We start from the raw sequence: 24617 nt of genomic DNA on the forward strand, positions 1-24617 counted from the left end.
AACAAACATACTCTATGGCCATCTTCTCCAGTTTATTTGCCACTACCAGCAAAAAGTTTACTATGTAATCAAATGAAAACATAAATTTAGACAGTTAAATGGTCATTAAAAAATCCAAATGGATAAGCACTGAAGCTTAGTCCCAAATTCAGCATCCAGAACTGCCAATATAGCAGCAAAAGCCCTTAATGAAATCCAGTAGATCTGTTACCAATCAGTCATTTAGTTTACACATCACACTAAGTGTATATAACATCCTTGGTTTTGAGCCTTAGCTTATGGCTCAGTGTAACAGGTTACCAGGTCTTTTCAAAAACATAGTTGAAACAAGGCATAGTTTAATGTAGTATAGGTTACCCTTGCTTAACACTGTCTTGTTTAGCAAGTGTTTGAAGTTATGACTGTGCTGAAAAGAAACTGCAACTGGTCCTTGTGCTTACAACTGTCATAGCATACCTATGGTCATGTGTTCAAGTTTCGAGTTGCTTCACAACTGGTTTAAGTTTATGGTAGCCACAGCATCCCATGGTCAAGTGATCACAATTTGCACACTTCACAGTTGGCTCCCCATGAGCAATATCAACGGAGTAGCTGGCAGTAAAATTGCATCTTGCAGTTACATGATGTATCACTTAACAGTCACATGGAAGTGAAGAAGTAAACCTATGAAAGTCATGTTATATTTTCCTTAACACCCACATCATTCAGCCAAAGCTTTGGGTCCCAACTGTGGTTGTTAAACTAGGATTACCAGTATGCAAAGTCAACTGGATGATATGTGGCTATATGAATTAAGATTTTATTTGGTGCTAAATAGAGAATATATTCCTGGGTTTCTAAGAAGCTGCTTGGAAGTGGAGATTATCAGTATAAGATAATTATATCCCCTCAATAACACTGTGACTCCATGCACTCCATATACATTACTTGAAACAGTACAGTATGGAAGTAATTTGGCACTGCCTCCTGGGATAATTTGTTCAACCTCTGAGTCTAGCCCTTGGCTTTTCAACCAAATACAAACCAGGACCAAGCTTGCTAAGATAAACAAGATATTGCCACTTGCAAATATTTTCACTATACAAGCACTCTAATAAGAAGACAAATCGTGTGTTCTTTCATGCAGTATAAAATGGTGAAAGGTGCTTATATTATGTCACACCTGAACTGAAACACCAAAATGCAAAGGGAGAACTCCTCCATATCAGCTGTTACCAAAAATTAAAGCAGCAGTGGGATGGACAGAAAGATCTTTCACCGCACTCAGCGCTGTTGCTTTTTTTATTTCATATTATTGGGATTCATTTGAGAAAGACTGCATCATAAGAATACAGAAGACACTTTCTAGGTAAAAGTTTAATCCCCAAATTCTGCAATTTCAAATGGAAGAGGAATATGGAAATGAGGAGGACAGGGTTAGAAAACAAACCTAAAAAAGCTGCCTTCCAGACTGATTCGGACCATGCATGGAATAGAGTCAATCAATCAGAACAGAGATGGAAGGGACTTTTGAGCTCTTCTAGTCCAACTACCCTGCTCAAGCAGGAGACCCTGTACCATTTCAGTCTCTTCTTAAAAACCTCCACTGATGAAGCATCTATGTGTGACGGCAAGCTGTTGCACTGGTTAATTGTCCTCACTGTTAGGAACTTTCTCCTTAATTCCAGGTTGCTTCTCTCTTTGATAGGTTTCCAACCACTCTGGACAGACCTTTTTCAGGCAATCCCCAGGAATCAGCTAGGAGGCAGTGGCTTACCACCTTCTCTGCTGTTTTCTCCATTGACTTTCTGGGGAAGTCAGCAGGTGTAAATTCCTGCCTCGACTACTTTTCCTAAAAAAACAGAACTCTTGAAACAGACATTGTTTCAAAAGGAACTTTTATTGAGAGATAGTGACAGCAAAAGAGCAAAGCAAGATCTAAAGGTTTCCCACGTAAATTGCTACATTAAAACTTTGATTTCACAAAACCCCACCCCAGAGTCCAACTGTCTAGATCGTGTCCAGCCAATCCACAGGTGCGAAGTTGTTATGGGAACTGGAGCTGATAAGGGATGGTTCCCAGGTGCTTCATCGGATCTTGCAACAAACTGGAGATAAGGCAGATGGCCCCTGGCACATTCCATTCCCCATTTCACACCGAAAGAGATACATCAAAGTTGAGGAAGAACAAAGGAAGCACAGCCGCAAGTCCCCCTCCCAGCAGGGAAAAACCTCTCCCCTCCCACTAGAATGGCAGAGCCCTGAAAAGAAACATTGAAGGGGTTTCTGACATGCTGCCCCCCTTAAAAGAAAAAGATGGGTGTGCGGGGGTGGAGTGGGCAGGATGGGGGGGTGGAGCAGGGGCGGGCAGGGGCAGTTTTGGAGCACTCAGTCACTAAAAGGTTCACCATCACTGACTTAAGCCTTGTTCTGAGCTCAAAAGGTCGAAAAAGGCCTTCCAGAACTTGGATGTAAATTGGACACCTCTATCTACAATTCTGTGTTTGGGGGCTCCATGTAATCAATAGATATATCGGAGGAACATTTTAGCTAAGGTTCTGATGGTTGGGAAATACTGGCATGGGATGAAGGGGACCTGTTTTGAGAATAAATCAGTCTCAACCCAAATAATTGTTTTTTCCTGCACTGTCTGGTAATTCCACAATAAAGTCCATAGAGATCTCTCTCTGGGGTGCTGAAGGGCTCACCATCGGCTGTAAGGGGCCAGGAATTTTTCCTTGCCTCCGTTTCGCTGTGGCGCAGATGGGGCAGTTGGCTACATAACTTTCAATGTCCTTTTTCAATGGTGGCCACCAGAACTGCCTTGTTACTAGGTGAAGGGTTTTCACAAACCCCAAACGTCCCACCAGTTTTGAGTCATGGGAAGCCTGACTCAGCCTTCCATCCTTCCAAGGTAGGTAAAATGAGGACCCAGATTGTTGGGGGCAATAAGCTGACTTTGTAATAATGCCGCTTGGGGGGGGAAAGCCCTAATAAGCAGGCATATACATAGAATGAAGGCTATTGCTAAGCACATTGGTTTGTGCTTAAATTGTAAGCCGCCCTGAGTCTTCGGAGAAGGGCGGGATATAAATGGGATTAAAATAAAATAAATAAATAAATAGTTTTTAGCCTTTGTATGGCGGGAACATACAGTTTCCATCCTACCCATGCCAGTCCATCCAACACTGAGCAGAGATTCTTGTGCTCTAAGAACCACTTATCTGTCTCTAAAGTTTGTTTGAACGCTGTTCAGGGAGCTCCATACAGTTAGATAATGGTTCTCTTCTGTGATTTTGTAACAACTGGCGCTGCCAATTGTTAGGTTGGTAATAGAGGTTTCACTACCTCCGCTTTGGTGCTGTTATATTGCAGCATTCTAGCTAGATCGTCAGCTAAGAAATTCTTTTCCCCCAGTAAGTAGTGGAGATTAAAATTGAACCAGTGGAAATGTTGGGCCCACCACGCTTCTTTGGGGTACAACTTCCCAGGTGTCTTTAGACCTTTGAAATGTTTGTGATCAGTCCATACTTGAAAAGAAATCTTACTCCCTTCCAGAAAGTGTCTCCAGGTGAAGAGGTCCCAGCATACTGCATAAGCTTCCTCCTCCCAAACTGCCCAATGTTGTTCTGTCTCTGATAGCTTTTTGGAGGTATAAGCACAGGGCTGCAGTTTTCCCTGTTTGTTCTCTTGGAGTAACACCACTGCTACTGCTACATCACTGGCATCAGCCTGGATTATGAATGCCTTTTCTGGGTCCAGGTGCTTCAGAATCAGCTCTGCTGAGAAAAGTCTTTTTAATTTTTCAAATGCCGTTTGGCATTCCATAGTCCACTTCAAGGGCTGGCTCGGTCTTAGTTTATCCACCTCTTTTGATTTTAACAAGTTTGTGATAGATAAAGTGATCTGGGCGAAAGAGGGGGTGAACTGTCAGTAGATATTTGAAAAGCCCAGAAAGCTTTGTAGCTGCTTTCTGGTGCGGGGGACCGCCCAATCTAAGATGGCACATACTTTCTCCGGGTCCATCTCCACCCTGTTGTTCGAAATCCTGTAGCCTAGATAGTCAATTTTTTCTTTATGAAATTCACACTTTGACAATTTTGTATAGCACTTAGACGCTTGGAGTTTATTTAGGACTGCTCTGACAAACTTCATGTGTTCCGCCTTCATTTTAGTGTAAATTTATGTATTGTTCAGGTACAACAAAACTCCCTTATATAGGTGTTCATGGAGCACCTCGATCAGCTGCATCAATACGGCTGGGGCCCCTTGCAAGCTAAAAGGGAGCAGTCTAAATTGAAAACATCTGAGGGGGCAGTTGAAGGCAGTTTTCCATTCATCCCCTTCCTTGATCCTAACCCTAGAATATTCCTCTCACATTTCCAATTTAGAAAATATTTTTCACTGCATTGCAGATTGCCCTCCCTAATCAGAAAAATCTGGGCAAAATTTATGATGTTTATTTATTTATTTATTTACTTAAATTTATATGCTGCCCTTCTCCCTAAGGACTCAGGGCGGCTCACAACAATAAAAATTAAAAAAGAAAAAACATAGAATGAAAAATTTAAAAAGAATTAAACTAGTAAATACAATGATAACATGACAATTTAAAACCCAGTAAAACCTAATTAAAATACGTAGTCAGTCCACACCCGCTTGTTGAAACAACCAAGTCTTCAGGTCACGGCGGAAGGACCGAAGGTCAGGGGCCGTCCACAGCTCCGGAGGTAGTTTGTTCCAGAGGGTCAGCGCGCCCACAGAGAAGGCTCTCGCCCTGGGGGCTGCCAGCCGGCATTGCCTGGCAGACGGCACCCTGAGGAGGCTGATTCTATGGGAGCGAACCAGGCGATGGGAGGTTGACAATGGCAGTAGGTGGTCTCGCAAATACCCTGGGCCTAAGCCATGTAGGGCTTTAAAGGTTATTACCAGCACCTTGAAACGCACTCGGAGAGCAACCAGAAGCCAATGCAGCTCGCACAGGAGTGGTGTAACATGGGAGTACTGCATTTTGCACCAGTTGAAGCCTCTGGGTGCTCTCCAAGGGCAGCCCCATGTAAAGAGCATTGCAGTAATCCAGGCGAGAGGTGACGAGGGCATGAGTAACCATGCATAGGGCATCTCGGTCCAAGAAGGGGCGCAACTGGCGCACTAGGCGAACCTGTGTGAAGGCCCCCTGGTCATGGCCATTAAATGATCTTCCAGGTTGAGCCACGAATCAAGGAGGACACCCAAGTTGCGAGCCCTTTCTGAGGGGGGCAATACCTCCCCCCAATTAAAAGAGATGGAACTTGTTGGACAACATGAGATGCCGGTATCCACAGCCACTCTGTCTTGGAGGGGTTGAGCCTGAGCCTGTTCCTACCCATCCAGACCCGCACTGCCTCCAGGCACCGGGACATCACGGCAAGGGCATCACTGGGTTGGTTCTGGGTGGAGATGAAAATGAACAACTGGGTATCATCTGCATATTGGTGATACCTCACCCCAAAGCCGCAGATGATCTCACCCAGCGGCTTCATATAGATGTTAAACAGGAGGGGGGAGAGAACCGACCTGTAGGGCACCCCACAAATGAGGGGCCTCGGGGTGGATCTCTGTCCCCCTGCCAATACAAACTGTGAATGGCCCGAGAGGTAGGAGGAGAATCACTGTAAAACAGTGCCTCCCATTCCCAGCCCCCCGAGCCGTCGCAGCAGGATACCATGGTCAATGGTATCAAAAGCTGCTGAGAGGTCAAGTAGGACCAGGACAGAGGAACAGCCCCTGTCCCGGGCCCGCCAGAGGTCATCCACCAGTGTGACCAATGCCGTTTCTGTGCTGTAGCCGGGCCTGAAACTGGACTGGTACGGGTCCAGATAGTCTGCTTCCTCCAGGAATTGCGGGAACTGACGCGCCACCACACTCTCAACAACTTTCACTACAGGACGGTAGTTATTCAACAAGGCTGGGTCCAGGGCAGGCTTCTTGAGGAGGGGCCTTACCACCGCCTCTTTCAAGGCGGAGGGGAAGACACCCTCTATCAAAGAAGCGTTGACAACTGCCTGGAGCCAGCCCCGTCACCTCCCAGGTGACCGAAACCAACCAGGAGGGACATGGGTCGAGTAAACAAGTGGTAGCACTCAGTTTACCCATGATCCTGTCCACATCATCCAGAGTCACAGAGTCAAACTCACCCCAAATGGTATCCTCAAGACCTGTTGTGATTCAGGGCCAGCCTGTGGGTCCGGCAGCCGGCTCGGATGTCTCGGATGACTCAGATGAGGGGGAGGAGGAGGGTGTTGAAGACGAGCTTGCTGATGATGGCTTGGAGGCTTCGCAGAGCCCCCAGCCAGGGCCCTCTTCTCAGCTGCGCGAGCCCAAGAGTGCGGATGATGATGACCCACAGCTGGCCCTGTTCAAGGACGCCCGACGCAGGAGGCAGTCAAGCAGGAACAAGCAGAGAAAGGCTGTGGGACTCCTCGGAAGGAGGCACAGGGAGGCCACGCCCTGAACTCTAAATAAAAGGAGTGTTTGGGGAAGGGCTGGTTGCTGAAAGCAACCGTTCCGTTTGAGGATTCAAGTTCCAGTGTTTTGTTTCTTGTTCTGTTGTTTGTGTAATAAATCTTGGCAGACGCTTTCCAGCCTCAGACGCTCTCCAGTCTCTACTGTTTATACAGGGGTTTGCCTTTCTGCAAGGCCGGTAGCAGGCTGGTTCAGAACAGTTTGCTTTCAGCCTCCCACCCCTTACTACTATGATGGAGCAGCTACGTGCCGAGAATGCTCAGCTCACTCAGCAACTCACTTTGCTGGCAGCTCAGGTGGCTCAACTGCAAGCTCAGGTACATGCTGCACCCCCACCCAGGAGGAAATGTCAGATAGCAATGCCGGATAAATTTGCTGGCGATCCAGAACTGTTTCCTGCCTTCCTGGGACAATGCCAGCTTTTTATCAGCGTGAGAGCAGCTGATTTCCCCACTGACCGGGATAAGGTGGGATTCGTGTTAAGCCTTCTTTCGGGAGATGCAGCTCGTTGGGGCACGCCTTTGCTGGCACAACCTAGCCCTTTGTTGGATAACTTTGGGGGTTTTTGTGACCATATGCGCCTAATGTACGAGGACCCAATTAAGACGCAGACTGCCACCCGACGCCTGAAAGCTCTGAGGCAGGGTCAACGCCCCCTACAGGCCTATATCAGCGATTTCCGGCTGCTTAGCCAGGATTCCGCCTGGAATGAGGCTGCGCTCGTGGATGCCTTCCAGGATGGATTGTCGGAGGAGATGTTGGATGAGCTGGCCCGCGTGGACATTCCCTCAGACCTGAATGGGCTGATCCATCTTTGCCTGCGGATCGATGCCTGGCTGCAGCAGCGAAAGAGTCGCCGTGCCACCCCACAGACCCCTGCCGCCCCTGTTGTGCGTGAGCCCCCAGTCCAAAGGGAGGAGCCAATGGAGCTGGGTGCCGCCAGGTCTCATCTATCGGTGACGGAAATGGACAGACGACGATCGGGGGGTTGTGTTTTTACTGTGGGGACCCTGGACATTTGGCTGCTTCTTGCCCAAAGAAGCGTCAGCGGGCATCAGTGACCAAGCCTGCCCCGAGAAAGTCCCCTACTTTGCTGTCGGGAAACAGCCCGAGCCCGATCTAGACGGTGTGACAGATCGGGCGACCCACAACAACCACACCGAGCGACGCCGTTCCGTTGGTGCCTGTGAACCTCCACGGCATTTGCTTTTGGAGGCACGTCTGATCCTTCCTGGCAAGCCAGAGGGGATTCCAGTCCATGCCTTAATTGACTCTGGGGCTACCACAAACTTTATGGACTCGGCCTTTGTGGCCAAATGGGCTGTTCCCCAGTGTCCGGTGGATCCGCCCATGTTAGTGGAGACTATCGATGGTCGAGTGCTCCTGTCCGGGCCTATTACGGCCGCCACGCAACCAGTGTGTATGGCCATCAGTTCCCATGTGGAGGCCATCCAGTTCTACATCACTTCGGATCTGCACTTCCCCGTGGTCTTGGGACTGGCGTGGCTCTGGGCGCATGATCCACAGATCTATTGGTCTCAGAACCTGGTCACCTTTCCAAGCTTGCAGTGCATGGACCACTCCTGCCATATCTGTGCCGGCCAGGTGGAGGGTTCCCCAGGGGTTTCCTTGCCTCCCGAACTGTCCGACTTTGCTGATGTGTTCAGCGAGTCAGAGGTGGATCAGTTACCCCCGCACAGGCCCTATGACTGCTCCATTGATTTAGTCCCTGATGCGCCTCTCCCAGTGGGGCGTTTGTACTCCATGTCGGAGCCCGAGTTGGCTGCATTGCGGGACTTCCTGGAAGTCGGTTTTATCCGGCCCTCGGCGGTTTTATCCGGCCCTCGTCCTCGCCAGTGTCTGCGCCCGTGCTCTTCGTCAAAAAGAAGTCGGGCGAGTTACGACTTTGCTGTGACTACCGGAAACTCAACGCCATCACGGTGCGCAACCGTTACCCGCTGCCCCTCATCCCCGAGCTCTTGGACCGACTCCGGGAGGCTAAGATCTTCACGAAACTGGACCTGCGTGGAGCTTACAACCTCGTCAGAGTTCGGCCGGGTGATGAGTGGAAGACGGCGTTTGGTACTCGCTATGGACATTTTGAGTACACGGTGATGCCGTTTGGCCTGACCAACGCCCCCGCTGTGTTTCAGCATTTTATGAACGACATCTTTCGGGATCTGTTGGACCAGTTTGTCGTGATCTACCTGGATGACATCCTGATTTACTCCCCGTCGCGTGAAGTGCATCATCAGCATCTCTGTCAGGTCCTGCAGCGCCTCCGGGAACATCGGCTGTTTGCCAAGTTAGAGAAGTGCCAGTTCTACCAGGTGACCATCGATTTCCTGGGTCACCGCATTTCTCCTGAGGGCATCGCCATGGAGCCGAGTAAAGTTGAGTCGTTGCAGAGTTGGCAACCCCCGCGTCGCGTGAAGGATGTTCAGCGACTTCTTGGATTTGCCAACTACTATCGAACATTCATCCCTGGCTTTGCCGCCTTGACAGCCCCCCTCACCCGGCTCCTGCAGAAGAAGACTCGGTTCCAGTGGAACGCACCAGAACAACAGGCGTTCCAGGCTTTGAAGGACGCCTTCATGAAGGAGCCCATCTTGAAGCATCCTGACCCGCAACGGCCGTTTGTCGTGGAGGCGGACGCCTCCGACATTGCCATTGGGGCCGTGTTACTCCAGGCAACGACACCCAGCGGTACCCTTTTCCCTTGCGCGTATCACTCTCGGAAATTGAACCCCTCGGAGCGCAACTATACCATCTGGGAGAAGGAGCTGCTGGCCATCAAGGCGGCGTTCGAGGCTTGGAGACATCATCTGGAGGGGGCGCGGCATCAAATCGAGGTCCGGACGGACCACAAGAATCTGGAAAGCCTGCAGACCGCTTGGAATTTGAACCAACGCCAGATCCGGTGGTCCCTTTTCTTTGCGAGGTTTGACTTCCGGGTTCGGTACATACCAAGCGGGCACAATCAGAGAGCGGATGCTCTGTCCAGGAAGCCCGAATATACCCGAGTGGAAGACAAGCTTCTGCCCAGGACAGTGATCCCCGTCGAGTCTTTTGCTGCGGTGCGGGAGCCGGTTGATATACGGGCTCGGATCTGGGAGGCGCAGCAGCAGGAGGCGTGGGTGGCTCAGCGGAAGGAGGAGGTGGGGCCAGACTCGCCTTGGACGGTCACGGATGGACTCTTGTATTATCGTGACCGGCTCTATGTTCCGGGAGGGCCACTCAGGGGACTCGTCCTCAGCCAGTGTCATGATAACCCGGCAGCGGGGCATTTTGGCCTCTTTAAGACTCTGAACCTGGTCTCCCGTACCTTCTGGTGGCCCCGAGTCCGACACGACGTCCAGTCTTATGTCACCTCCTGCATCCCATGCAGGCAGGCCAAGTCAGCGACAGGGGCCCCGCCTGGTTTACTGCAGCCTTTGCCAACACCCAAGAGACCCTGGGGGGCTGTGTCCATGGACTTCCTGATGGATTTACCCCCATCCTCCAGCTTCACGACAGTGTTTGTGGTGGTGGACATGCTGACCAAGATGGCGCACTTCATCCCCTGTCGCGGCTTACCGTCAGCTCGCGCCACTAGTCGCATGTTCATCCAACAGGTGTTTCGGCTGCACGGCCTCCCCGATAGAGTCGTCTCCGATAGGGGGGCCCAGTTTACAGCCCGCTTCTGGCAGGAGTTGATGCGTGCGTTGGACATTAAGGTTTGCCTCTCGTCCGCGCATCATCCTCAAACTGACGGGGGTACCGAGAAGGTCATCGGTATCCTGGAGCAGTATCTGCGCTGCTACGTCAACCTGCAGCAGGACAATTGGGTGGACTATCTGGCCATAGCCGAGTTTGCTTTTAACAACTCACAGCACACCTCCACGCAGATGACACCGTTCTTGGCCAATGTGGGTTATCACCCCCGGTTTTTCCCCCTTTCTCCCGTGGACTCACCAGAGCCGGCAGCGAACGACTTCATGGCGGAGTTACAGGCGATCCATCGGTTGGTGCGACAGCAGCTGGAGAAAGCCAAGGCCGACTACAAGAGGTTTGCCGATCGGTCGAGACGGGATACGCCTCCACTATCGGTGGGGGATCGGGTCTGGCTGTCCATCAGGAACCTACCATCCACACGGCCGGCGAGGAAGCTGGACCACTGTTACCTTGGACCGTTCCCAGTCGAGGCTGTCATCAACCCGGTCGCCTATCGTTTAACTCTGCCACGTTCCCTGCGCGTGCACCCAGTCTTCCATCGGTCCCTGTTGGTCCCCGAACAACCGGCTTGTCCACTCCGCCAAGCGGAACCTCCCCCATCAGGACCTCGTGATGGAGGCAGCACCCCCGAGTACGAGGTCGCCAGCATCAGGGATTCCCGTTGGTTGAAAGGTCGTTTCCAGTACCTGATCGAGTGGAAAGGGTACGGGCCGGAGGACTTCACATGGGAAGACGCGACCGCTGTTCATGCCCCTGCGTTGGTGACTGCTTTTCACGAACAATTCCCATCCCGACCGCATCCGGATCGGCAGCCCCGGGGGAAGGGCCCTGCGGTGCGGGATAGTGTTGTGATTCAGGGCCAGCCTGTGGGTCCGGCAGCCGGCTCGGATGTCTCGGATGACTCAGATGAGGGGGAGGAGGAGGGTGTTGAAGACGAGCTTGCTGATGATGGCTTGGAGGCTTCGCAGAGCCCCCAGCCAGGGCCCTCTTCATAGCTGCGCGAGCCCGAGAGTGTGGATGATGATGACCCACAGCTGGCCCTGTTCAAGGACGCCCGACGCAGGAGGCAGTCAAGCAGGAACAAGCAGAGAAAGGCTGTGGGACTCCTCGGAAGGAGGCACAGGGAGGCCACGCCCTGAACTCTAAATAAAAGGAGTGTTTGGGGAAGGGCTGGTTGCTGAAAGCAACCGTTCCGTTTGAGGATTCAAGTTCCAGTGTTTTGTTTCTTGTTCTGTTGTTTGTGTAATAAATCTTGGCAGACGCTTTCCAGCCTCAGACGCTCTCCAGTCTCTACTGTTTATACAGGGGTTTGCCTTTCTGCAAGGCCGGTAGCAGGCTGGTTCAGAACAAGACCTGCCCCCTCAACTTCGCCGGATTCCGCCCAGTCGGAGTCCAAGCCTGTCCATATCTGAGTGATTTTATCCTGCAGATACTGTACAAATTCCTCAGCCCTACCTTGCAAGGGCTCATCCCTCGGTCCCTGGTTAAACAGGGAGTGGGTCACTCTGAACAAGGTGGCTGGGCAGTTATCTGCGGATACAATGAGAGCGGAAAAGTAAACATGCTTTGCCACTTCCATCACCACTAGGTAAGACTTCAAATAAGTTTTTAGCTGTGTTTGATCAGATTCGGACCCGCTAGATCTCCAACAGCTTTCTACGCATCTTTTCCAGTGCTTCATCTCCCAGAGCCCCTCAGTAAACCAGGGGGCCACCCAGGATGTGCGCTGGGTCAGAGGCCACAAAGGCACAGCTCGATCCAGGGCTCCGGCAGCTGCCCTCTCCCAGGCTTCTACTAGGGCCTCAGCCAAGTCGTGGGCAAGGGAGGCAGGAATTATCCCAAACTCCGTCTGGAACCTTACAGAATCCATTAGGCACCTGGGGCGGAACGACCTGGTTGGTTCCGCCTCTCAGCGGCGGGGGGGTGGCGAACTAAAAGTCTAGCCAGAGAAGGAAATGATCGGACCATGACTGGGTTTGGATGGTTAAGTCCCCCCTACCCAGATCATTGTCCCATTGCCTAGAGGCGGTTTGGGTTTGGATGGGGAGAAACAGGCTCAGACTCAATCCTGCCAAGACTGAGTGGCTGTGCGTACAGGCATCTCGAGTGAACCATTCTATTACATATTTAATGATGGGGGGTGAGGGGTTACCCCCCGTCGATAGGGCTCGCAACTTGGGTGTCCTCCTGGACTCGCGGCTCAGTTTTGAAGATCGTATAGGAGCCATGACCAGGGGGGCTTTTGCCCAGGTTCACCTGATGTACCAGTTGCGGCCCTATCTGGACCGAGATGCCTTGCACACGGTCACTCATGCACTCGTGACCTCCCGGTTAGACTACTGCAATGCTCTCTACATGGGGCTGCCCTTGAGGACCACTCGGAGGCTTCAACTGGTGCAGAATGCAGCCGCGCAAGTTGTGATGGGGGCCTCCCGATACACCCATATAACACCTCTCCTCGTGAGCTGCATTGGCTTCCGGTTGCCCTCCGGGTGAGATTCAAGGTGCTGGTGATGACCTATAAAGCCCTAAATGGCTTGGGTCCAGGATATCTGAGGGAACACCTGCTGCCGGCATCATGTTCCCTTCGTCCTGTGCGCTCCCACAGGGAGGGCCTTCTCAGGGTGCCGCCGGCAAAGGACTGCCGGCGGGCAACACCCAGGGGGAGGGCCTTCTCTGTGGGCGCGCCTGCCCTCTGGAACCAGTTACCCGTAGAGCTTAGGACTGCCCCTGATTTTCGTTCGTTCCACCGGGACCTGAAGACCTGGCTCTTTGAGCTTTCCGGCCAGGACTGAGGATTTTTTAATTTTTTTAACTTATTGTAATTGGGTTTTTAATCAGAGATATACGGGTTTTAGATTTTAATCAAGGAAAATTTAATCTATTTTAATTGCTATTAATTTTTGTATTGTAATGTTGTTTTAATTGCCTTGTGAACTGCCCTGGGTCCTATGGGAGAAGGGCAGTATATAAGTTTAATAAATATAAATATATAAATATAAATATTAATCCAATGCCCAGAGATAAAAACCAGGTCAAGTGTGTGCCCTCTACTATGGGTCGGGTCCTGAATTATTTGAGTCAGGTCCATGGCCATCATGGAAGCCATGAACTCCCGGGCCAACTCATACGCCTCAGCCACAGAAGGTAGATTGAATTCCCCCAGAACTATAAGCCTGGGGAACTCAATCGCCAACCTGGACAACACGTCGAGAAGTTTGGGCAGGGCCAATGACACGTAGCTAGGAGACAGGTATGTAATCAATAGGCCCAATTGAACTCCAGGACCCCACTTCAGGAGGACTCACACCCGCCTATCTGAGGGACAGTGGCCTCTCTCGGACAAAGACTCTCCCTAATAATAACCGCCACCCCCCCACCCTTGGGCCCGCAGCTGGTGAAACACCCAGAAACCTGGTAGGCATAATTCCGAAAGGGACGCCCCCCTCTTGGCCCAACCAGGTCTCCGTAATGAAAGCTAGGTTCACGTTCTCCTCCTCAATAAGGTCCTGTATGAGGGGAGCCTTGTTCACCACGGGCCTGGCATTGAAATAGACCAAACTAAGCCCAGGGTCCTGCAATCCTGTGCCCCTGGGGGAGCGAGAAGAGCAATGAGGGTGGTAGCAGGCCATCAGTTCATCAGTTGCTAGCTGAAACTCCCAGTGACTTCCTTGAGTGCCCCAGATGTTAAGAGTGAATTACAGAAGATGGAGGGGACTTCAGCTGACGATAGAAAAATTGTTGAAAGGAGCTTATAAAGCCTACAAGACATGACCAGAAGTGATAACCAGGGGGGCTAAAAAAGATGAAAAACAAATATTGTCTTGCTGGCTTAAGCTCTAGTGCCCCTAGTGGAAAGGTGAAGAAGTGGGACTTGTGGAAGAGGATGGCGAGGAGTGGTAGGGCCCCCTCAAGAGAGAAATGGGACTATGTCACCCAGATTCCAGGCACACACACTCTGAGAGCACCCATTGCAGTCTTTTGCCCTAAGACAGGCCAGTGTTGTATATGCATGACATTTGGCCACTGGAGCAAGGAATGTCTTTTATGTTCCCTTCCTAACTGTCCTATAGGGTGCTGTTACACAACCATGCTCCAGATATAAGGGGGGGAGAGGCTGGGGGCCTTTGTTTCCCTGCCCTTATGGATGATTCTTCCTCTTCACCCCTGGTAAAGTTCAAAGTCAAAGGAAAACAATACCCTTTTTGATTGATACAGGAGCATCACATTCAGTATTAAATAAGCCCCTTCTTCACAAATGTTCCAGGTCTTTGGGAACAATGGCCATTCTGTGTCAGCTGCAATATTCAACCCTTTGGAATGCTTTATGGGTGGTATTCACCTTACTCATCAATTTCTATACCTTCCAGACTGCCCTATGCCCCTTTTAGGATGTGATTTGCAAGCCACCATCTTTGCTCTAATGGCTAAGCCCTTGTATCAGTCTACCACAAGAAACCACTCTCCTTATAATGTGGCTGAAAGCAAAGGGGTGGCTGCTGGAGTCCTTACTCAGACCTTTGGTACTTGGTCTCACCCAGTGGCCTGTTTCTCCAAACAACTTGATCTTATTGCTCAAAATGGCCGGCATGTCTTTGGGCTGCAGCAGTTGCTGTTCCCCTTTTGCAGGCTGCTGAACAATTAACCTTTGGGGCTCCTATCACAGTGGAAACACCTCATTCCATCCAGGACTTGTTAGCATCCAAGGGGGGGGGTGTCATTGGCGTATAGCCTCCCGTCTGGAGCAGTATCTGACTGTCCCCTTGACAACCCACAAGTTCATATCAAGTGCAGCACCAGGTTCAATCCAGCAACCTTTCTTCCCCAACTGGAACAGGATGGTGATCATGATTGTGTGCAAACTGTTACTGTAGTGTTTACTGGCCAGCCGGATTTAACTGACCAGCCATTACTTTGGGAACAATTTGCAGAGAGTATTCAGTGCCTCTAGATTTTTGTGATCTGTCCAAACTTCAAAAGGCACTTTGCTCCCTTCTAGACAGCATCGCCAGTTTAATAGCCCCCACCTAATTGCGAAGGCCTCCTTCTCCCAGACTGCCCATCTCCTCTCGCTTTCAGTAAACTTCTTAGAGGTGTAGGCACAGGGTTGCAGGACCCCACTTTTATTCTTTTGCAGTAATTCAGCTCCAACTGCCACGTCGCTGGTGTCAGCTTGAATTACAAAGGGCTCCCCAGGGCAGGGGTGCTTCAGCAGCAAATAGTCTTTTCAAATTCTCAAAAGCTTTTTGACAGTCCATAGTCCATGCTAGTGGTTGGCCCGGTCATGGCTTCCCTCCTCCTTTGCCTGTTTTGAGTAGTTCTGTAAGGGGTAGGGCAATCTCAGCAAAGGAGGGGATGAATTGATGATAGAAGTTGGCAAAACCTAGGAAGCTCTGGAGCTGTTTGCGACTCTTTGGGGGCTGGCATTCAATTATAGCATGACCTTGAACTGATAGCTCCCCATGGGGCAGTTGAAGGCAGTTTCCACTTGTCTCCCTTCTTTATTCTCACCCGGTAGTATGCCTCTCTCAGGTCTTGTGTGATCCAGTTGGATTTTTCTCTCGTTAGCTTCTGTGCAGGTTTCTTTCTTGCTGGTGGTCCTGGCCTGTTCTGTTGTTGGGGGTAGGGAACTGGGCAGTTAGCTGCTCGATGTCCCTGCTGTCTGCATTGGAAGCACTTGATTGGCAGGCTTCCAGGTGGTCTGGGTCTTTCAGCAGTCGCAGCAGTTGGAGGTTTTCGGGGGTGGTGGTTGCCATTTGGGTTGCTCTGGCTTTGACTCAGCTTCAGGTGGTGGAGGTTTTTTATAGTGGGCAAGCTGAACATCTAGTCTTACCGTCACCTGGTACCATTCTTGCAGCTAATCAGGTACCGCTCAATAGATGCAGCCCTGAGAGGTTATGTCCAACCCTTCCCTGAAGAGATGGACTATGGACTGCTCAGGCCACCTCTCTATCTGACTGGCTAACTTGCAAAACTCTCCTACATACTCCAGGGCAGGCCTGCTGTCTTGTTTTATCTTATGGATTTGTTCTTCTGCTTTGAGGGCAATGGATGGCTCCTCAAATTTTTCTCTCAGTCCTAGGAGGAAGAGGTGGGGGTCCTCCAATTCAGGGGCTTGCTCATTATATAAATTATTCAGCCATTCAGATGCCTCTCCCTCTAAGCTGAACGCAATCACATCGACCATAGCACCTGGGTAGAGATAGGCCTAGCGGTTCAAATGACAGCGCACTTGGTTGAGGGAAAAAATCAGCTTCTCTGGGTCCCCATTGAAGGTTCCTCTGAAAGGTGGAGCAATCATTGGTTACTGGGGCCCCCACTGTGGCTGTTGCACCCCCAGTTGTTGCTGGGTCCACCTTGGCTGCTGTTTCATTGCCTGCTGGGCTCCCCACTGTGGCTGTTGCACCCCCAGTTGCTGCTGGCCCCACCCTGGCTGCTGCCATATTCCCAGAGGTTGTATGTTTGGGGGCTGTGGCCACCCCCCGCTGTGGTTGCAATACCGGCAGTACTGGCCTCTCGAGTTGTCGGAGGTCTCCCAAATGTTGCTGTCTGGGTGGGGGCTGCTGTTGTCTTCTCTGCTGTTGGCATGCGGGGAGTTGTGGCACCCTCTGCTGCTGTAGGCCCCTCAATGGTTGCTGAATGAGTGGGGGTTGCTGTTATCTTCTCTGCTGTTCGCCTGGATGCCTGTTTGATCTGGGAAGGAGGGGCTGGAGGCTTCTCTCAGCAGAAGTTGTTCTCCGCTTCTCACTTCTAGCTCTTCAATTTTTTCTGCCAAATATTCCACTGACTAACTACGAACTGCGGACGGATATTTCCACTTACCTGAGTCCTCAGTGGCAGACAGCCTGGCAGCTTTCTGGGGAATGCGATATGCAGGAATCCCTTCAAAAGCAGCTCCACTTCATCTGCTTTTGAAGCCCTTGAGGGTGGCAAGGCCATTTCAAAGCATCTGGATTCTCCAGTGGGCTTATCCCAATCTGACGACCAGATCAGTTCTCCTGGCTACTTGGGTTTTGCTCCCAGATGGGAGACTTGCAAAAGTTCTCCTCAGGCAATTTCTCTTCTTCCATGATGAAATCTTCCCTGAATCTTTGTCAGCCTATTCCCCAAGTTTAGGGACAGCGACTGGGGTTCAGGACCCCTAGATGGTTTAAAAGGTTTGTAGATTTTGGCTTAATGTCATGGTTCCAACAGATGTTACTCTTCAAAGAACTTTGAGGCATTGTTTACCTTAAAGAATCTTTATTCAAATAACATGGCATCAGTACGTACATGGTTGAAGCCAAAATCTGAATTCCCCTCCCATAAACACATAGTATTAAAGCACAATGCCCTCCTCCAATTGACAGTCATAAATCACATTCTCCAATTAGTTTGAAATGCAAACCTTCCCTCCAGTTGTCTAATCCACCACTCCTTATCTCTTATTTCAAACAACCTTGAAGAATACTCTACTGCAATGTTATGTCTAAGTAATCTCCATACACATTCTTCCCCCTCCCCCCAGCATCATCTAATTCTAACTCTAAAAGTAACACACAGGTTAAAGAGAAAATGGCTGCATCTTCATATATTATCAAAGCAAGAACATCCGATGTTAACAGCATTGACACCCAGTTCCTCAGGGTCTCCATCAAATTTCACCCCTAAGGGAACCAGTTTTGATTCCTTGGGTGGGGCTCTCCCTCAAGGGGCTGGTGGAAGTTTCCCCCTACAGGAGCTGCAGGCTGCTCTGCCCCCAGGGTGGCCACCACCATTTCCATAGATCCAGTTGCCCCTGCCACAGCTTCAGTTGTTTCTGACTCCCTCCCTCCCCCGATTCAGTTTCTTCCAGTTGATCCTTCCTCTTGCTCCTGTGTCACCTGGATTTTGTTTTTAGGTCCTGAGAGGCTTCCACCATGTATTGCATGACTTGTTTCAGGATCTGGTTGGTCAACTCCTGCTATCCTTTGGATTCCTTCCCATCATCAGAGAGCAGCTCCATCTTCCGCTTCCAGCCCTTCTTCCGGCTGTCTCGGGTGAAGTTTACTCGCTGTGCTTTCTCTTCCCACTCTTCTCTCTTCCATGCTCTGACCAACCATCTCGGCTTCATGGAGCTTTCTGCATTTATTATTTCGTCCATCCATCCAGAGCAGCTTTCTTCTGGGTGGGTCTTTGCAGCTGACTCTCCCCAGCACTTGTTCTTGCATAGTCCCCACAATAGGGCAGTTGCCTCTCCAGGTTGACCTTTATGCATATCTTGCTTAATGTAAGGTCATGCCTCAACTACTCCTCCCATGAAAGCAGAACTCTTGAAACAGGCATTGTTTCAAAAGGAACTTTTATTGAGAGATAGTGATAGCAAGAGATCAAAGCAAGATCTAAAGGTTTCCTGCGTAAATTGCTACATTAAAACTTTCATTTGACAAAACCCCTCCCCAGAGTCCAACTGTCCAAATAGTGTCCAGCCAATCCACAGGTGCGAAGTTGTTATAGGAACTGGAGCTGAAAAGGGATGGTTCCCAGGTGCTTCATCGGACCTCGCAACGGACTGGAGATAAGGCAGATGGCCCCTGGCACATTCCATTCCCTGTTTCACACCGAAAGAGATACATCAAAGTTCAGGAATAACAAAGTAGAGGAAGCACAGTCGTAAACCCCCTTCCCAGCAGGGAAAAACCTACCCCCTCCCATTAGAGTGGCAGAGCCCTGAAAAGAAACATTGAAGGGGTTTCTGACAGCAGGAAAGTTTGCAAATAACAATCATAGCATACCAAGGCACTTGGCAACCCCTTCTTCAACCCCTTCTTAAGTGTGTACAGGTTGCAAGTGCCCAGATCACAACCATGGAGGTACTGCAATAGTTGCAACTTTGGGCACAGATCACAAGTCCCTCCGTTCAGTACTCTCGTAATTTTCAATGGTTAATAAATAAATCATTTAGTGTAATGACTACTTGTATACAAAACTTTTGGTTCAGCTTTTAGTGTCAAGTTCCAGCTGAAAAGCTCAACGAAGCAAAACATAAGAGACATTCCAATCTCTAATGTAAACTTTATTAGGCATAGCATACTGGTAAGTTAGAAGGAAAGCTAGCTCTGGCAATAGAACAGGAAACATAATTAAAACACTAAAACTTTCCCTCCTCTCTCTGACAGTTCAGGCCACATTGTTCAATTAATCTTCCAGCAATTGTTACGAGAAGAAATTTTGGTTTACCAAAACATCTCAGTGGCTTCAACTCTCATGCTGATAGGGAATACCTGTGGATCCCAAACTCTCTCCTCTCCTCCCATAACTGTAGGCAAGCTAGAAGCACTGTGGTGGTCCTAATGACAGTAAATTTCATAGCTTGACAGGCTGGACCCCTAGAAAGGAGGGGGAACGTGGTAAACAAAAAGGAATATACATCATTACTTGTTAATTTCTCCTTGTATTGGTCCCAGCTTCTGGGGGTACTTAACATGGAATTGTTTTACCAAACCATCTGCTTTTATGTGCTGGGCTTTTATCCATCTAGCTCCTGACATCGGATATCCCTCCCACTGGATTAAATACTGCAATCTCACTTTGTGTATTCTAGAATCGAGGATTCGCTTAACCTCATAATGTGTTTCCTCTTCTATAATTATTGGAGTTGGGACTGCTTTCCCTACTAGTCTCATTGTGGATCCCCGATATGGCTTCAGCAAGCTGCAATGGAATACTGGATGCACTTTACCCAATATCCTTGGTACTTTTAGTTCTACTGATACTGGGTTAATGATTTTTATGATAGGGAAAGGACCTGTGTACTTCAGCCCTAATTTGCAAGTTGTCTCAACTTAAGATACTTAGTAGACAGATACACTTTATTTCCCACATGGAATGACTCCTGGGGAGCTTGTTTTTATCTGCTTGTTTTTTTCTGACTTTCGGCTGCCTTAGTTAAAGCCTTCTTTGCATTGTTCCAGACCCGTTGTAAAGAACCCACCCAGTCACTTAGGTTGCTTGAGAAGGGAGGCTCCTGTGGGCACTGTGGTATTGGCACAAATTTCACCCCTGTGGCTAACTTAGATGGGGTGAAACCAGTGATGCTGTGTACTGCATTGTAATATGGCACCTCTGCAAACAGCGAAAGCTCTGCCCTGTTCATTTACTGGTAGTTGACATAGCAACACAGGTACTGCTCCACTATTGCATTAGCTCATTCTCCAGATCCATTTGTACTCAGATGGAAAGCAGAACTGAGCCCCTGGGAGGACCCAATCATCCTTACAAACTCCCTCCATAACTTAGCAGTAAACTGGACCCCACAATCTGAAATAATGAGCTTAGGTGCCCCATGCAGTTGGTAGATGTGTTGCAAAAACATCTTCACTAGCTTCTGGGCTGAGGGGAGTCTAGTACATGCAATGAAGTGGGCTTGCTTGAAAAATAGGTCTATCACAGTCCATATCATGGTATTTCCCCCACTTTCCACTAGCTCCACTATAAAATCCATGGCTATCTCTTCCCAGGGTATGGTCAGGTCAGCTACCTGCTGCAACAGTCCCGGAATTTTCCCTGGTAGTCTTTTGCTGGCTGAACAGACAGCACAGCTCCACACATAACTCTCAATGTCCTTCTTCAGCTTTGGCCAACAGAACTGACAATTAGTGAGATGCAGTATTTTCAGGAACCCAAAGTGACCTGCTTGCTTGGCATCATGGCTGCGTTGTAGGACTTGCAATCGCAGGCGGTCTGGGATATACAATTTGTCCCCTTTCCACACCAACCCCTCCCTCATGGTCAACTGTTTCTGATGAGCCGTAAACCATAAGTTGGTTTACAGCTCTTGCTTCAGCTGTTGTGCAAACGCATCAGTGGAGAGTGACCTTCTCTTTTTCTCCTGCTGTCTAATCGTTGCTTGCACCGCTTGCTGTCTATCAGGAATGACCTAACTAACCACCTCCTACTGGGTGCTTTTATATTGGGACATGCGGGACAGGACATCAGCCAGGATGTTCTTCCCTCTTGGAATGTATTTTAGTTCAAAATCAAATCTTTTGAAGTACTGTACCCATCTGACTTGCCTAGGAGAAATGTCAAGTTCTGGCTGAAAAGCCCAACGAAGCAAAACACAAGAGTCATTATGATCTCTAATGTAAAATTTATTAGGCATAGCACACCAGTAAGTTAGAAGGAAAGCTAGTCCTGGCAATATGGTGGGAAACAGATAATTAGAAGAGTAAAACTTTCCCTCTCCTCTCTGACAGTTTAGGTCACAGGTCAGCAACCCGCGGCTCCGGAGCCGCATGCAGCTCTTTGAGCCGTCTCCTGCGGCTCCCAGCCGCCCGGTGCACACGCACCTCTTCGAACGGGCAGTGGTGTGCGCGCACCTCTCCCAAGCCGCCGCCGTCCGGAGACCTGCCGAAGTTTGGGGAGGTTTGGGGAGGTGCGCGCGCACCTCCCCAAACCTCCCCAAACGTCGGCAGGTCTCCGTACCTCCGGGCCCTGCCTGCCTGCTTCTTTCCGCTGCCTGGCTGCCCTACGACGTAACCCGCTTCATGATCAAGTGCGACGCCTGCAAGGATTGGTTTCACGGCAGGTAACACAAAGCGATCGGGCCTTTCCTCCCCCCCTTTCCCTCCCCCCCGCTCTAGGGCAGAGATCCCCTTCCTATCGCTCGGGGCCTTTCGTCTCTTTGGCTCACCAGGGCTGGAGCGGCGAGAGCAAGCGGGAGAGGAGAGATGGTGGGCTCCTGGCTGCCGCTTCTGCTCTGTGCAGTTTTCCAACAGGCCTTTTTGGAGAAGAGGAGGAGGAGGAGCCATTCTCTCATTTCCCTCTCTTGTATTTTTTTTGTGTGCGTGCGTGTGTGGTTTTGTTTTTGTTTCGTAAATTGTCGAGCCCGGGCATACACAATGGACTTCCCCCCCCTCCTTCCCGGGGCTCTGGTGTCAAGGGGCTGCGGGTAGTGGTGGTGGTGAAGGAGAGAGCTATTGTCCTTCACTCGGGGAGGGATGGCGGGAGGACTGGCTGACTGACTCGCTTGTGCTATAAAGGGTGTTTATTCCCCTTTTTTTAAAAAAAATTTTGGAAATTATTATTTTATGAGCTCCTGGTTTCTGGCCGGCTGCCTCCCTCCCCCGATCGGGGGTCTTATTGGGTGGATTCAATGGGGAGGGTTAAGGATTTAAGGTTAGATGCTCCCCTCCCCTCACTTTCTCCAGAGAAGGCATGGAGAGAGCAGAACCGAGGGGGGGAGGTTGAGGAAAGCGGTTCCACAATGTCTGGCTAAGAGGTAAAAGCCAGCGAGCCAGTCCCGGGAAAGATCCCAACCGAGCAAGCGGGAACCGCAAGGACTGGGGCAGCGGAGGCGGCTCCCGGAGAGCCCACGCTCCGGGCGGTCACTTGCTTTGCGTCTCCTGAGGGAAGGGGGGGCGACTGGAGCGGGCGTGTTTCCTCGCCTGCTGGGCGCCGCGATTTGCCCGGGGAACGCGCGGGCCCGGAATGGCAGCGTGGAGCGAGGAAGCGGACAGCCAGGGCTTCCCCGAGAGCCACGGCCACCCAGGGTATTCCTTGCCGCGCAGGCTGCTGAAGCCTGGCTCTGACGCCACTTCGCCTCGGAGCGAGCGAGTCCGCACCGCCAAACAGGGGAAGCAGAGTTCCCGGCTGCCAGACTCAGCCCGAAAGGTGGGCGGAGGAGAGCAAAGAAGAATAGGCGAGACCCCTTTCTGGTCTTTCTGAGGTAGCGCTGTCTTGTGGAAGACAGCCCCCCCGGTTGCCACATCCGCCTCTTGACACTTTCACGGTACCCCACCCCCTTTTTTGGTTGTTTTTCTTTTCACGAAATGAGATACAAGAGGGGTGGTGTGGCTTCTTGGACCCAGTCCGGCAGACAGCTGGGGAGGTTAATTCCCCGACACTCCCCGGTCAAAGCTTTGGCTGCCGTCTCCTGGGTGGCAGGCTGCTTTTAATTCGCCTTGTCCACCACCGTCAGCAGTGGAATCTGAGACAATGTAGGCGCAGGGGCTGGAAACTCCCTCGGCCACCCGCTCGTCTCCTTGGCTTTCAATTAGTATTTGATTTGTGCAGGAGGGCTCCCCGCCCCGCCGCCTTTGTCAGGCTTTCTTGGCACTTTAATTATCACTTCACCTCGCCCGCGTCTGTCTTGTTTGCAGGGACTCTCTGGATACCATCTGAATATCAACCTGATCTTTGTGCCTCGCGGTGGCGGGGTTGTGTTGCATGCGGAAGGCAGACGCGTCGCTCATTTAAAATAAAAATAAAAATAAAAAATGGAGCTGCAGGAAGAGGGGGAAGAGACTTCAGCTGGATTTCCTAGGTCGCACGGAGGTACGGAGACCTGCCGGCGTTTGGGGAGGTTTGGGGAGGTGCGCGCGCACCTCTCGGAATGGGTAGTGTCCCCGCTTCTTGCGAAAGCTGCCGCGGCACGTTTGCAGGCTGCCGAAAGCGGCAGCTTTGCAGATGGGCCGCGGCAGCTTTCGCAACAAGCGGGGCCGCTACCCATTCCGAGAGGTGCGCGCGCACCTCCCCAAACCTCCCCAAACGTCGGCAGGTCTCCGTACCTCCACGTGAATGGGCAGTGGCCCCGCTTATTGCGAAAGCTGCCGCGGCACGTTTGCAGGCTGCCGAAAGCGGCAGCTTTGCAGATGGGCCGCGGCAGCTTTCGCAACAAGCGGGGCCGCTACCCATTCCGAGAGGTGCGCGCGCACCTCCCCAAACCTCCCCAAACGTCGGCAGGTCTCTGTACCTCCACGTGAATGGGCAGTGGCCCCGCTTATTGCGAAAGCTGCCGCAGCCTTTCGGCAGCTTTGCAGACGGGCCACGGCAGCTTTCGCAACAAGCGGGGCCACTGCCCGTTCGCGCAGAGGTACGGAGACCTGCCGACGTTTGGGGAGGTTTGGGGAGGTGCGCGCGCATCTCCCCAAACATCGGCAGGTCTCCGGACAGCGGCAGCTTGGGAGAGGTGCGCGCGCACTCTCCAAACCGCCGCCATCCCGTTTGCACAGCTGCCGTGAATGCGGCAGGTCTCCAGACGGGACAGCGGCAGCTTTGCAGACGGGCCGCAGCAGCTTTCGCAACAAGCGGGGCCGCTGCCCGTTCGCGCGGAGGTACAGAGACCTGCCGACGGAATGGGTAGCGGCCCTGCTTGTTGCAAAAGCTGCCGCGGCCCGATGGGCCGTCGCCGTCGCGCAACCGGGAACCGGTTCCATCACACATTTTAAAAAAAAGGCAACCGCGCGCGTCCGCGCATGCGCAAGAAACAGTTTTTATGCATGCGCGTGGCTCCCACTTTTTTTATTTAAAAAGTTTTACAATACATTTTAACTTTAATCCCCCCTCCCCCACCCCTATCCAACCCTCCCTATCCCTCCCCCCCACTCCCTCCCCCGACTTCCCAGAGCTAAATACAGGGCATAAAATCAAAAAACAAACATAGACACCCTTATGTTATC

General features: G+C 51.0%; 1 protein-coding gene across 4 annotated transcripts in view; it reads right to left on the reverse strand.

Moving 5' to 3' along the window:
* The window catches only part of TBL1X (transducin beta like 1 X-linked), a 298248-nt gene that overhangs the window by 172209 nt on the left and 101422 nt on the right, over positions 1 to 24617 (reverse strand). The gene's annotated exons all lie outside the window — the stretch shown is intronic.

The sequence above is a fragment of the Vipera ursinii genome (assembly GCF_947247035.1).
Source record: "Vipera ursinii genome assembly, chromosome: 4".
Taxonomy (NCBI): domain Eukaryota; kingdom Metazoa; phylum Chordata; class Lepidosauria; order Squamata; family Viperidae; genus Vipera; species Vipera ursinii.